General features: G+C 41.3%; 1 protein-coding gene across 1 annotated transcript in view; it reads right to left on the bottom strand.

The window, feature by feature from the left end:
• Positions 1-15,307, bottom strand: part of CWF19L2 (CWF19 like cell cycle control factor 2) — a 249,787-nt gene that overhangs the window by 7,361 nt on the left and 227,119 nt on the right. The gene's annotated exons all lie outside the window — the stretch shown is intronic.

Raw genomic sequence — 15,307 nt, forward strand, 5'->3', positions numbered from 1 at the left:
AAGGGTGGCTGAGAGTTTCTCGTTGACCATTACCCAGGAGAGTTTGGTTTTAAAGTGTTACTAAACCCAGGACCTTGCATTCACCATATCTGGTCTCCTGCAGTACACACAACATGGAAATGCAATTATTTTTATTAAATATAAACTCCCAAATACCTTTTCTCATCAGCAGTTGGAGTGGTCTTCTGACTTCTATCAGTGTCCAGCGGACCACTGGTTAAAGCTTGTAAGATGAGTTTTTATTCTCCCCTGATTGTCCTATGAGACTAAAGCACCCCTGACCTTCTGTCTGGACAGCGCTGATTGGCCCTGTACTGATCACATGCACTCTCCCAAGAAAAAAACCTAACAATACACACCAAACTGAGCATGTGCTGCTTGCCTCCAAGGCTGTTTTATGGATTGGGGACATCAGAAGAAGGGGAGGATTAGAGAAGACTGGACCAAACATCTTTTTTACACAATGCAGAGGATTAACTCCTTAGGTTCCACAGTACATATAACAAGCATACTTTACTGCATATACAGACTGATTTTAGTGTTGTGGGTTTAGTAACACTTTAATCATATCAAATGGTATAATGGGAGATTTCCATGACCTAGGTTGCTAAAAGCACAAGATATCAGCTTTGTCACAGATTGTGGAGCCTTTAATATGGGTCGGCCTAGTAGAGCCTATTGTGTTTTTTTAAGATTCGTGTCCGTCAAGGAATACAGGAAATTATAGACTCAAATCCAAAATCTGTATACTCTTGGACATTGCCACCAAATATGGAGGACAACCCCTGAAACAACGTGAGAAGGCTCCCAGGGCGTAAAAGGCCAACCGCATAGGGACCAATTACCATCTAAGTAAAACTTTGCAATTAGCTTCTATTAAAGAAGTGTTAATATATGATCTAGACCAGTGATGGCGAACCTTTTTGAGCCCGAGTGCCCAAACTGCAACCCAAAACCAACTTATTTCTTTCAAAGTGCCAACACTGCAATGAAACCTGAATATCGAGCTTTTGGTTTAGAAAAAACAACTCGTACAGTAGTGCAAACTAATTAACAGTACAGGGATGACCAGAGACTGCGGACACAGTACAGGGATGACCAGAGACTGCGGACACAGTACAGGGATGACCAGAGACTGCGGACACAGTACAGGGATGACCAGAGACTGCGGACACAGTACAGGGATGACCAGAGACTGCGGACACAGTACAGGGATGACCAGAGACTGCGGACACAGTACAGGGATGACCAGAGACTGCGGACAGTACAGGGATGACCAGAGACTGCGGACAGTACAGGGATGACCAGAGACTGCGGACACAGTACAGGGATGACCAGAGACTGCGGACACAGTACAGGGATGCCCAGAGACTGCGGACACAGTACAGGGATGCCCAGAGACTGCGGACACAGTACAGGAGATGATCAGAGACTGCGGACACAGTACAGGGATGACCAGAGACTGCAGACACAGTACAGGGATGACCAGAGACTGCGGACAGTTCAGGAGATGACCAGAGACTGCGGACAGTACAGGAGATGACCAGAGACTGCGGACACAGTACAGGAGATGACCAGAGACTGCGGACACAGTACAGGGATGACCAGAGACTGCGGACAGTACAGGGATGACCAGAGACTGCGGACACAGTACAGGAGATGACCAGAGACTGCGGACACAGTACAGGGATGACCAGTGACTGCGGAAAGTACAGGGATGACCAGAGACTGCGGAAAGTACAGGAGATGACCAGAGACTGCGGACAGTACAGGGATGACCAGAGACTGCGGACATAGCACAGGGATGACCAGAGACTGCAGACAGTACAGGGATGACCAGAGACTGCGGACACAGTACAGGAGATGACCAGAGACTGCGGACACAGTACAGGGATGACCAGAGACTGCGGACACAGTACAGGAGATGACCAGAGACTGCGGACAGCACAGGGATGACCAGAGACTGCGGACACAGTACAGGGATGACCAGAGACTGCGGACAGCACAGGGATGACCAGAGACTGCGGACAGTACAGGAGATGACCAGAGACTGCGGACAGTACAGGGGATGACCAGAGACTGCGGACAGCACAGGGATGACCAGAGACTGCGGACAGCACAGGGATGACCAGAGACTGCGGACAGCACAGGGATGACTGCTGACCTTTGGGGAGGGGGGGGGGAGCGGGTACCTGAATTTGACAGGTACCCGCTCTTACTTCCGCAGAGTTTTTTTTTTATCTTACCTGTTCCTTTATCCAGCCGTGCGTTGTCTTCCCGGCTTCTGTAGTGTGGGCGCTCGTCGGACAGCCGGATGCCCAGTGCGCATGCGCGAGAAGCGCTGCGCTTTGTGATTGGTCCGGCGGCTTCTGGGATCTGTCATGTGTCCCAGGTACCGCCTTACCATTCACAAAGAGCACTGCTTCTTGTGCATGCGCACTTGGGACCCGGCTGTCACGCACACTACAGCCGGGAAGACATCGCGCCGCTGGATTCTCCTGGCGTGCCCACAGATAAGGCTCGGCGTGCCGGCTGTGGCACGCGTGCCACGGGTTCGCCATCACTGATCTAGAAGCTTGTTTGGCCAATCCTCAAGATATAATTCTACATTCAGGTCGTGTTCAAAGATGTGTTTCTTATATCTATGTGCAACTGGACAGAAGTTCTAATAAAGAAATTATAAACAGTACACCCTATGTGGCCAAAAGTTTTTTTTTTAACACCTCACCATCACATCTATATGATTTTGTTGGAAATCCAAATTCCAAAACCATGGACAATAATATGGATTGGCCAGCTTCTGTAGCTATGATAGTCTCACCTTTCTGGGAAGGCTTTCCACAAGATTTTGGTGTGGTTGTGGGAATGTGTGCCTGTTTAACCAAAAGAGCATCTGTGAGGTCAGGTACTGATGGTGAGTGAGAAGATCTGGCTCACAACTGGCAGTTCACTTAATTTCAAAAGTGTTCATTAGGGTTGAGCTCTGTGCAGACCACCCGAGATCCTGCACAGTGAAATGTATGTATTTTGGTTAGTGCACAGGGGCACCAGTCCAGTTATGCCAGAACAGAGACATGCCTTCTGCAAACTATTGCCACAATGTTGGAAGTGCACAATAGTCTAAAATAGCTTTTGTATAGGACGTTGTGCATGGGTCCTGGACAAGCACTATAGCTTGCCCATATTTGGGTTGTGGTCCCTGTGCAGTTGGTGTATTCAGGGGTTCTCACCAGTGAAGGGTGAGGGAATCAAGAAGTCCGAACAGAGGAGAGGACTGACTTGAAGTCCTATTAGCGCTGATAATTTTTTATTTGGGACCTGGAATTTGGAGGTTCAGAGAGATATTTGGGAGGGAAATAACCTCCACCCCTGATTACGGAGATTCTGGTCACAAAAGGGTTGAGCCAACCTCCAAGAAGTTGCACTTAAAGACACGAAACTCCTAGAGCAGGGGTGGAGTAGTAAGGAGTTTTGGGAGGTTTTTAGAGGAGACAACTGTCTTTCTGAAGCTCAGACTGGACATTTCTTTCTGCAGGCAAAGCCCTTGTGTGGTTGTTACACTGTTATTTTTACTTTGTGCTGAAGATAAGAGGACTTTTGTTCTCTCATTTTGCTGGAGTTGAGCTATTTATGTTTCCTGCTGAAAGCACAGTATTTTTTTCCTTGTGAAAAATAAAGACTTATGCTTGTGAAAAACAGCTTTGCAAGTGATCCTAGAGCACTACCACAGTAGCTATTCCCCCTGAAGTTTACACTTTGTATACACTTGATAAAAAAACAAAAAAAAAAACAACAAAAAACCCAGAACCCATACTTTTGACAAAATAGTGTAACATCACTAGGCCCTGGTTCACATTGAATCCGATTTTAAAATCGTGTGACTTCACTTGAAGCAAAACCGCAGGTCGTTCCAATTCAGGTACAACTTGGCTTACGTGTACAACTTCATGCACAGATGTCTATGGAAGTCGCACCTGAAATTCCAAAAAATAGTGCAGGAATCTTTTTTTCAAATCGGTGCGGCACCGAAAAGTGGGAGTTGCATCGATTTGAACGGTTCCATTGTCGACAAAAGGGTGCAACCTGTCATGCGATTTGGAACTGTCAAAGCGCATTTCAAGTCGCACCGATGTGAACCAGGGCTAAGAATACAACACTGCACCCAATTTATCATAACAGTAACATTTTTGTTTTTTAGTAAAAAAAAAAACTGCGTTTACAATATTATTATACACATGACAGGTTCACAACCAGTGCAAAAGTACCCCAAAGACTATTTCTTACAGAATTATAGGGTGGACTTTCCTTACCATATATAGCTGTATCATACATAATTGATTTAAGCATGTAATTTTTAAAAAAATGGATTGCCAAAATTTGTACACATGCCAATGGTTACTTATTATCTGGTATCCAATCCAAGGGGTATTTGTCAACCAATGGATGTCATCAAGAGGTACATACCCTTCAAAATTTGGAAATTCCTGATACAAATCTATAAATTCCATAAATAGGAGTATGTATTGCTTTGTGATTAGAACAATTAGAAAACGTTTGTGATTTTATCAAGCGTTCATATAATTTTCTACACAGTCATCTGCTAATTGTGTAAGTATCATGTAGCCAAGTGTATCCTTGCTCCTTGAAAATAGGGAGCAAACAGATTTATTTTTATTTTTGAAGAAAAATAGTTTTTTGCCAGGTGATCACTTTGTAGGAATAGAGGTGTTTGGCTCCCGGTTCCAACACTGTAACCATGGCTTTAAAATACATCTTTTATGAAAGAATTATGCAGGTTGCCATTGTAGATCTCCTTTGCATAATGCCTGGGTTCAATACTTTACGGAACAGGTATATAGCAAGGAAACATTGGCACGTGGAAACCCTTATTCATATACTTCATTCAGGTTAGTGAGTTGGAAAGTACCAAAGCTTAAGTTTCAATATATCAACAGGCAATTAGCATTTTCAAAAGGAAAAAACCGCTTGAAGCTGTTTAAAAGCATTGCAAATACTTTGTAAACGCTTACTGTGCACACTGCCCTTTTATTTATTGAAGAGCGTACATACAGGGCCTTATTATATTTGAGGAAGATTGTGCCTGGCTGACCCTAAATGAAAGAACTAGATCCTATTCACTGAGGCCCAGAGGAATGTGTTTCTACAATTGGGTACTGCTACACACCTACACACTGTCCATGCTGTCTGCTACAGAGTGGTCACAATTATAAACAGCAACAAAGGGACTAACAATATTATACTCTAAAAAAAAATCTTACTTATAAAAGAGTTAAAGACAAAAAAGTAACATTAAAAGTAACTGAAAATTACCCATATGATATTGACAGAAATTGATTTCAACTTGTGGCCTACAAATTGCGACCCTTTTGCTTACCTTTATCTGGCCCTTGGGGCACTATTCCCACTGAAATTAATAATGGGACACAATTCCTCCCATTGACACAAACAATGGGGCACTATTCCTCCCATTGACATAACGATGGGACACTATTCCTCTCACTGACACCAACAACGGGACACTAGTCTTCTCATGGACACCAACGAGGCACTAGTCCTCTCACCAACACAACAATGGGGCACTACTCATCTCACGGACACCAACGATGGGGTGCTATTTCTCTTACAGACACCAACAAGGGGATACTAGTCCTCTCATGGACACCAACAATGGATCACTAGTCCTCTCTCACTGACACCAACAATGGGACACTAGTCCTCTCATGGATACCAACAATGGGACACTAGTCCTCTCACGGATACCAACAATGAGGCACTAGTCCTCTCACCGACACAACAATGGGGCACTATTCCTCTCACGGACACCAATGATAGGGCACTAGTCCTTTCAAGGACACCAATGATGGGGCACTAGTCCTCTCACTGACACCAATGATGGGGCATTATCCCTCTCATGGACACCAACGATGAGGTGCTATTGTTCTCATGGACATCGATGATGGGGTGCTATTCCTCTCACAGACACCAATTGTCATCGACATCAGGGTATTTTATACTCCTGCTGGGCATAGCCCAGCCACTCTACAGTCTGAAGGATAATAAACTGGCCCCTTGTTTAAAAAGTATAGAGACCCCTGATATAAACCATAACAAACTCACTGTGCCCAGGATTCAGCAGGTAAAAAAAAAAGGAGCACATCAACTTCCAATACACATCCCATACACCATAAACACTGAATTTCATTTCAAGATGGGAAAATGGAAATCAAACTATTAAAAAAAATTGTAGGTGACATATGAATGCGACAGAGAACAGCCACAGAATGTCAGGTGAAGGTTGAAGAGGTCCTTCAACTTAGCCAGGCTAAAAATAAATGAAAATATAAAAAGCTCGGTTTTAGCTGGCACATGGGAATGTATTTCACTCTTCCTTAATAAGCCACACTGGATTTTTTCCTTTTATGCTATTTATAGTGGAAAGAAGAGATCAAAGCAAAAACCTGGGATAAGGACCTTTAGTATGGAAGACTTCAGCTTTTACAATCTATAAATACATCTTTTTGATCATTAGAGACTTGTGCTGTGTGATGCCTTGAGACCTGGCTACGGTGACTACAAATTAATTTATTGCAGAGGGAAAAAGGGTTAATGGTAACTATATATACATGAAAGGATGATAGTCTGTGGTCAGCTGGACTGGGTGACAATGGCAGCATCAGGTACTGCCCCAGGCAGAGTGACACTCTAGGGAAGAGCATCAATTGGACAGGCATATAAACAAAGTCTAATTGCTCTCTCCAATTTCAAATGCTGGTGATTTGTACCATTTACATAAATATGTAAGCTAGGATCAGCTTAATGTACATGTTTAAGCGACAACCAGCTGACAGGTGCCTTAATGCGCAGATTGCGCCATCATGCCTAGCCAGCCTTGTATGTCTATAGCCAGCATAAAGAGAACTAGTCATGTTTGTAGTTATGTAAACTTATGAATATTCAGTCTTAAAATATAATTGTGAGGGTGTACTTCGGAAAGATTTGTGTTAACCACATATTTAGCTTTATTTACAGTATATGTAAAGGCAAAACTTTGTAAAATTTTGGATACAATAGCTTAAGGTGATTGTAGCCGTATTAGTGCATTTGCGACAGAAACAATTGAGTACTGTCCGTGATACTTTTTTTATTTGCACTAACATACAATAATTAATTGTATGTTAGTGCAAATAAAAAAAGTATCACGGACAGTACTCAATTGTTTCTGGATACAATAGAAAATGGTTAAAATTCAACTCTTTTGCCATTTATGTCCCAGAGATTTCCTTTTAGTTCTTGTCTTTACAGCTGGCCATCCATGGGTAGAACTTCGACCAAAAATTCCTGGGAAAAGAAGGTTCTAAAAAAGTTTGTTCGTTTTTCTAATCATTAGTGGGTCAAGTCAACATACGTATTCGAAAACAGTGATGAGAAAATTGAAAAAAATGGAGCAGGATGGAAAATTTTTCCCGGATTGAATTTCTAACAGTATATATGGTTTTCACACGGTAAAGTCCATTCATTTTGAAATCAAATAATAAAAGCAAGTGAAAGCTTTTGAACAGCAAATGGTGGTTGTGAAAATGTTCTGAGAATTTTTGTGAAGAAAGTGAAGAAAGGAAGTGAAGAAATTGCTCCAAGTAAATGAAATCCACTCTTAGTTGTCACTGGAAAAACTACCCTATTAGAATATTCCTACTCAATTTCAGTTCTGGTGATAACTTAGGCAGCTTACACATTGAACAAAAAAAAAAAAAAAGGATAAGACTCCTCCAACCACACGTTTGAGGTGAATGGGGAAAGAACAAAAAGAGGGCGCACAGGCCTAGTGCATTACCATAAAAAATGTTTAATAAAAAATAATAAAGTAGGTGTTGTACTCACAAACGACAATATAGTCAAGGCACATCATAAAAGAACAGCTGGATCAACACCGCGCTGAGTAACAGTCCGCAATAGGGAGTTTAGACATCCAAAAGGTTGACGCGTTTCGAGGACTTGCCTCTTCCTCAGAGCCAACTGACCAAATGTCTGCTCCCTCTTTTATATGCTCACTACTAGTTAAACCAAAGGTCACATGGGCCGTCCTGGACACTCCCCTGTGCAGGTGGAGGAGTCACAGGGGCAATCGACATAGTGTAAGTAAACACGAAAGGTCTATAAAAAAAAAATATATATATATATATATATATGTGTATAAATAAAACCATTGAAACTAGTGACAATCATAAAATCATATGAACCATAAGAAGTGTGCACTGTGAAAAATGAATAAATAAATGGAAAGTTACACATATATAAAAAATAATAAAAATCCTTCCCTGGTGATGCACTGCACTGCTCGCCTTTAAATAAATGGATGGATGGATGAGCAACGCTACGAAGCTGCCTAGTGCTCTGCTTGCCATAGACAACCATGGGACATGGATTTAATATAGAGAGTAGATCTGAAACCCAGCAGAGACACTTATTAATTCATAGAGATGCAGCCTACAGGGTGTGTGCCTCTCATTCTAGTATAGTCATATTGTTCTTGTATATAGTATTGCATATGCATATCCATCCATGCTGCACTACATTGCCACACATGCCTACGTCTCATCATATGACTAGTGCAGTGCATCACCAGGGAAGGATTTTTATTATTTTTTATATATGTGTAACTTTCCATTTATTTATTCATTTTTCACAGTGCACACTTCTTATGGTTCATATGATTTTATGATTGTCACTAGTTTCAATGGTTTTATTTATACACATATATATATATATATATATTTTTTTTTTTTATAGACCTTTCGTGTTTACTTACACTATGTCGATTGCCCCTGTGACTCCTCCACCTGCACAGGGGAGTGTCCAGTACGGCCCATGTGACCTTTGGTTTAACTAGTAGTGAGCATATAAAAGAGGGAGCAGACATTTGGTCAGTTGGCTCTGAGGAAGAGGCAAGTCCTCGAAACGCGTCAACCTTTTGGATGTCTAAACTCCCTATTGCGGACTGTTACTCAGCGCGGTGTTGATCCAGCTGTTCTTTTATGATGTGCCTTGACTATATTGTCGTTTGTGAGTACAACACCTACTTTATTATTTTTTATTAAACATTTTTTATGGTAATGCACTAGGCCTGTGCGCCCTCTTTTTGTTCTTTCCCCATTCAGTATATTTGGATTCCCCCGGTCCATTTGAGGGCAGCAAGGTGTGCATGTTCCAGGACATTCTTAATGTGGTTGTAGCATCGAGTCCATCCCCAAGCGCAGGAGCATTTGTGTTTGCTGTTACACGTTTGAGGTGGATGGGGGAATCCTTCCCACTGTGGTATTGTATTCCGAGCCTTTCCCACTGTCAAAATACAATGATAGCTAGCGGTACTAATTCTTTGGGAAAAATCCAACAGACTGGTTGTACACAAGTTGATTGATAGATTGATTTGTGTACAACTAGCCTGCTGAACCAGCCAAATTTTGATCCATGTATGGCCGACTTTAACATTTAGAATTTTCTCTCACTTATGGTAAGATGAACTATATCCCCTGTTGTTAACAACCAGTATTGTGAAGCACTGTTTCACTGATTAAGCTGACTAGCTTGGGTGAGGCTGCTTTTATGTATTATAGCACCCCCAATAATAGGTGAGGGGGGAATGCTTCCCACAGCACTATTGTGTTCTGCCAGCAAGGGGGTGCGGGGAGCCTTCTTGGTTGGCAGAACACTGCTAGAGGCTATAGCCACCAGCAGTAATCGCATGTAGCAAAATCCAACAGACTGGTTGTATCCAAACAGATTGATGGATCAATTTGAGTACAATCAGCCTGCTCATACATGGATCGAATCTTGGCCGCTCCCTGCTGAACTGAATAAATTTTGATTCATGTATGGCAGACTTCAAAATTTAGGATTTTCTCTCACTTTTAGTCCTGGTGACAATGCTCACCAGAATGGAGAGAGTGAATCTCCCTAGAGGGGGACACAGACAGCAATGAAAAACTTTCAGGGGTCAGAGAGAGAAAGCATAGTGACAGAGAGGCAAGCTTTTCACTGTGCTTCTTCTCCATTTCACTGTCCAGTCACAGGCTGGGGGTGGTTCCAAGATGATCTGGGCTCAGAAGAAATTGGTTAAATGATGTTGGCCATCAGACTGAGGGCATCTAGTGGTAGAAAAGTAGTATGTCAGGGAAAATCTCTGTATTAAAAGGTTAATATTGCAGCAAAAAAGCTAGTTTTGCTCTTCTGTCTTTTAATGGGCCACTCCTTTTTATCTTTTAATTTTTGGCTAGAGTTCTGATTTAATACATTGGTGACCGTACTGTCTGTGGTGTATTTAGGTTTTGTGCTGCCCTAGACAAAAATTGTCTGCCCCCATGGACACAAACAAACAGCACCCCCCCCCCTTCCCCCTCCCACAAAGACAGCCTGACATTGACCAACACTCCTGCCCTCCCACCTGGGAGAGCCTTTCACTAAACACACACCCTCCCCGGCGATAGAGAGAAATACACTCATCTTCACAGCTTCGGACATCCCCGGGAATGCGAGTCAGGCTCTACATACACCATCAAGTATCTTGCAGCCTCTCTTGGATCCCACCTGGTTCCCATGGCGCACGTGTCCTTTCTTTCATCCCTTCTTCTAGGGGAAGGTGCTGCTCCCCTGAAAAATGCCGCCCTAGGCAAGTGACTTGTTTGCCTTGTGGTAAATATGCCCCTGAGGTAAAGTGGTAATGAGCCTAAAAGGAAACATTTAGTATATTACAGCTTACCAATTCTTAGATGTGATGGCTGCATTAGTTTTTCTTTTAAGGCTTTCTTTCTTTTAATTTCATCTGGAGATCCAGCCAGTAAGTCTGTTGGTTTTCAACGGAACAAGCTTGCAGATGTAGCAGTTACAGGGTTAAGACAAACTATTTACTAGTATAACAGGGGTGCTTACAATTACAATTTTTTTTTAATTTATGCAAAACCTTTATTCCAAAAGGGGAAAAACTGCTGTACCTGCTTTTAAGTACAAGCTGGAGTTCAACTTTAATTTGTTAGTGTATAAATCTGCTAGTACATCTAACACTGTCCTTCCCCCAGACTGACAATACTAAATACAGTGAGGAACAGAAGTATTTGAACACCCTGCGATTTTGCAAGTTCTCCCACTTAGAAATCATGGAGGGGTCTGAAATTCACATTGTAGGTGCATTCCCACTCTGAGACAGAATTTAAAAAAAATTCAGGAAATCACATTGTATGATTTTTAAAGAATTTGTCTTGCACTGCTGAACATAAGTATTTGAACACCTGAGAAAATCAGTGTTAATATTTGGTACAGAAGCCTTTGTTTCCAATTACAGAGGTCAAACGTTTCCTGTAGTTCTTGACCAGGTTTGCACACACTGCAACAGGGATTTTGGCCCACTCCTCAACACAGATCTCCTCTAGATCTGTCAGGTTTCGGGGCTGTCACTGAGCAACACGGACTTTCAGCACCCTCCAAAGATGTTCTATTGGATTTAGGTCTGGAGGCTGGCTAGGCCACTCCAGAACCTTGATATGCTTCTTACGGAGCCACTCCTTGGTTATCCTGGCTGTGTGCTTCGGGTTGTTGTCATGTTGGAAGACCCAGCCACAACCCACCTTCAATGCTCTGACTGAGGGAAGGAGGTTGTTGCTCAAAATCTCACAATAAATGGCCCCATTCATCCTCTCCTTAATACAGTGCAGTTGTCCTGTCCCCTTAACAGAAAAGCACCCCCAAAGCATGATGTTACTACCCCCATGCTTCACAGTAGGGATGGTGTTCTTGGGATGCAACTCAGCCTTTTTCCTCCAAACATGACGAGTGAAGTTTAGACCAAAAAGGTCTACTTTGGTCTCATCTGACCACATGACTTTCTCTCATGCCTCCTCTGGATCATCCAGATGGTCATTGGCAAACTTCAGACGGGCCTGGACATGTGATGACTTGAGCAGGGGAACCTTCCATGCAATGCATGATTTGAAACCATGACGGCATAGTGTTCTACCGACAGTGACCTTTGAAACTGAGGTCCCAGCTCTCTTCATGTCATTGACCAGCTCCTCCCTTGTAGTTCTGGGCTGATTCCTCACCTTTCTTATCATCAGTGATACCCCACGAGGTGAGATCTTGCATGGAGCCCCAGTCCGAGGGAGACTGACAGTCATCTTTAGCCTCTTCCATTTTCTAACAATTGCTGCAACAGTTGATCTATTTTCACCAAGCTGCTTGGCAATTGCCCCGTAGCCCTTTCCAGCCTTGTGGAGGTCCACAATTTTGTCTCTGGTGCCTTTTGACTGCTCTTTGGTCTTGCTCATGGTAGTAGTTGGCGTCTGACTGACTGTGGGGTGGACAGGTGTCTTTAAAGAGCTCAGACAGGTGCTACTAAGTTAGATTAATGAGTGGAGTAGAGGTGGACTTTTTAAAGGCACAGTAACAGGTCTTTGAGAGCCAGAATTCTTGCTGTTTCTTAGGTGTTCAAATACTTATGTTCAGCAGTGCAAGACAAATACATTCTTTAAAAATCATACAATGTGATTTCCTGAATTTTTTTTTAAATTCTGTCTCTCAGAGTGTGAATGCACCTACAATGTGAATTTCAGACCCCTCCATGATTTCTAAGTGGGAGAACTTGCAAAATCGCAGGGTGTTCAAATACTTCTGTTCCTTACTGTAGGTGCTCCTATGGTCTTTCATCCAGGATGGGGGCACTCCAATACAGGTGGTGTGTTACTGGTCGGATCAGCAGTTGACAACAAAGGGAAAAAAACCTAAAAAAAGAAAACGAATGCAGCCACCACATCTAATGATTGGTAAACTGCAATATATTTTTGGTTTTGGGGTTATTACCACTTTAAGTGCAGGATTAGGCATTGCTTTACTAATAATAATGGCTTATTTTCAATGTAACCCATAGCAAGTATATCTAAATGTAATATAAACCAGTGTGCATGTGCATTTGCATTGCAAGTAATATGAGTTGCCACTGCATTGCATTACTGCAATACATAGGTGTGAACAGGGGGTTACTGAGTGGGAGGGGGTACTTTAGAAAAAACTGTCTGGAAAGTACAGTTATCTGTTAATAATGTTGGACTTGCATAAATCCGACCCTGACTAGCTTTAAGTACTCAGCTGTTGTTAAAGCAGAAGAACAGCTTTAGCAAAGAGAAAAGCTGGAAATGTAAAATTGCAAAATATTGAAAGAAGCATCAAGTAAAAATGAAATACAGCAAAGGCAGCCTCTGTGAGAACATTAAATCAGACATCTGAAATGTCAGACAGAGCCTATGGCTGAAGGGTATGGGGAACGAGATGTGTCATTAGAGAAAAGTTAGTCTACAGGCAGCATGACCTCCACAGACAGGGCCTGAGAGTGCACGATGGAGAGAGAGAGACGGGATATGGACTACAGCGGATGAATGTCAGGACATTTCAGACTGATCACACTGTGATCTCTGTAGATGATAGATAATATAACTCGAGAACACATTAATCTCCCTCCTAAAGTGGATCAGATCTGATACAATCTCATCTTAGAAAATGGTAAAGAATGTAATCTCTGCGCTACTAAAAATTCCGAAATTGAAATTTGAGACAATTTCAGATACAGATTAGTAATCATCCCTTTTTATGTAAAATAAAAAAGGAGATTAGCCAGCAGGAATGGAAAAAGACATTAACAAAAAAGTGCTGGACAGGGAGGATACAGTTTGTTAATGGACCCCATGCTGGCATTATTAAACCATATAAAAGATAACATAAGCAAGGTAAAGTGTTTCTCAAGTGTTAGACTGTAAACTGTTTCAGGGCCCTTCTAATCCTTCTGTATTGAACTGTATTGTAACTATTAGAGATGAGCGAATTATTCAAAAATTCGATTCGGCTGATTCGCCGAATTTGCGGGAGAAATTCGATTCGATGCAAATTTATTCGCCGCAAATTTAACTTATTAAAAGGGTTTCTAGGCTTCAGAGAGCCTTTATATTAGTGCAGAACACTGTACCTTTAATTTAAATGCCCTTGGAGTCTGCTGGGGAAGAGAAATAATACTGTCAGTCAGTATGACATGCAGATGAGTGCCGTCGATCTTAGAATCACCGCACACTTCACTCATTTGGGCAGTCACGGGGCACGACGAAGAAGAAGAAGAAGAAGAAGAATGAAAAGATGAAAAGAAGAAGAAGAAGAATGAAAAGAAGAAGAAGAAGAATGAAAAGAAGAATGAAAAGAAGAAGAAGAAGAATGAAAAGAAGAAGAAGAATGAAAAGAAGAACGAGAAGAAGAATGAAAAGAAGAATGAGAAGAATGAAAAGAAGAAGAAGAATGAAAAGAAGAATGAGAAGAAGAATGAAAAGAAGAATGAAAAGAAGAATGAAAAGAAGAATGAAAAGAAGAAGAATGAAAAGAAGAAGAAGAATGAAAAGAAGAAGAAGAAGAATGAAAAGATGAAAAGAAGAAGAAGAAGAATGAAAAGAAGAAGAAGAAGAATGAAAAGAATGAAAAGAAGAAGAAGAAGAATGAAAAGAAGAAGAATGAAAAGAAGAAGAATGAAAAGAAGAATGAAAAGAAGAAGAAGAAGAATGAAAAGAAGAAGAAGAAGAATGAAAAGAAGAATGAAAAGAAGAATGAGAAGAATGAAAAGAAGAAGAAGAATGAAAAGAAGAAGAAGAAGAATGAAAAGAAGAATGAGAAGAAGAATGAAAAGAAGAATGAAAAGAAGAAGAAGAATGAAAAGAAGAAGAAGAAAAGAAGAATGAAAAGAAGAAGAAGAAGAATGAAAAGAAGAATGAAAAGAAGAAGAAGAAGAATGAAAAGAAGAAGAATAAGAATGAAAAGAAGAATGAAAAGAAGAAGAAGAAGAAGAATGAAAAGAAGAAGAAGAATGAAAAGAAGAAGAAGAAGAATGAAAAGAAGAAGAAGAAGAAGAATGAAAAGAATGAGAAGAAGAATGAAAAGAAGAATGGAAAGAAGAATGAAAAGAAGAAGAAGAATGAAAAGAAGAATGAAAAGAAGAAGAAGAATGAAAAGAAGAAGAAGAAGAATGAAAAGAAGAATGAAAAGAAGAAGAATGAAAAGAAGAAGAAGAAGAATGAGAAGAAGAAGAAGAATGAAAAGAAGAAGAAGAATGAAAAGAAGAAGAAGAATGAAAAGAAGAAGAAGAAGAATGAAAAGAGGAATGAAAAGAAGAAGAAGAATGAAAAGAAGAAGAAGAAGAATGAAAAGAAGAAGAAGAAGAAGAATGAAAAGAAGAAGAAGAAGAATGAAAAGAAGAAGAAGACGAATGAAA

The sequence above is a fragment of the Staurois parvus genome, unplaced genomic scaffold (assembly GCF_062004578.1).
Source record: "Staurois parvus isolate SC_StPar_1 unplaced genomic scaffold, SC_StPar_1.0 ptg000422l, whole genome shotgun sequence".
Taxonomy (NCBI): domain Eukaryota; kingdom Metazoa; phylum Chordata; class Amphibia; order Anura; family Ranidae; genus Staurois; species Staurois parvus.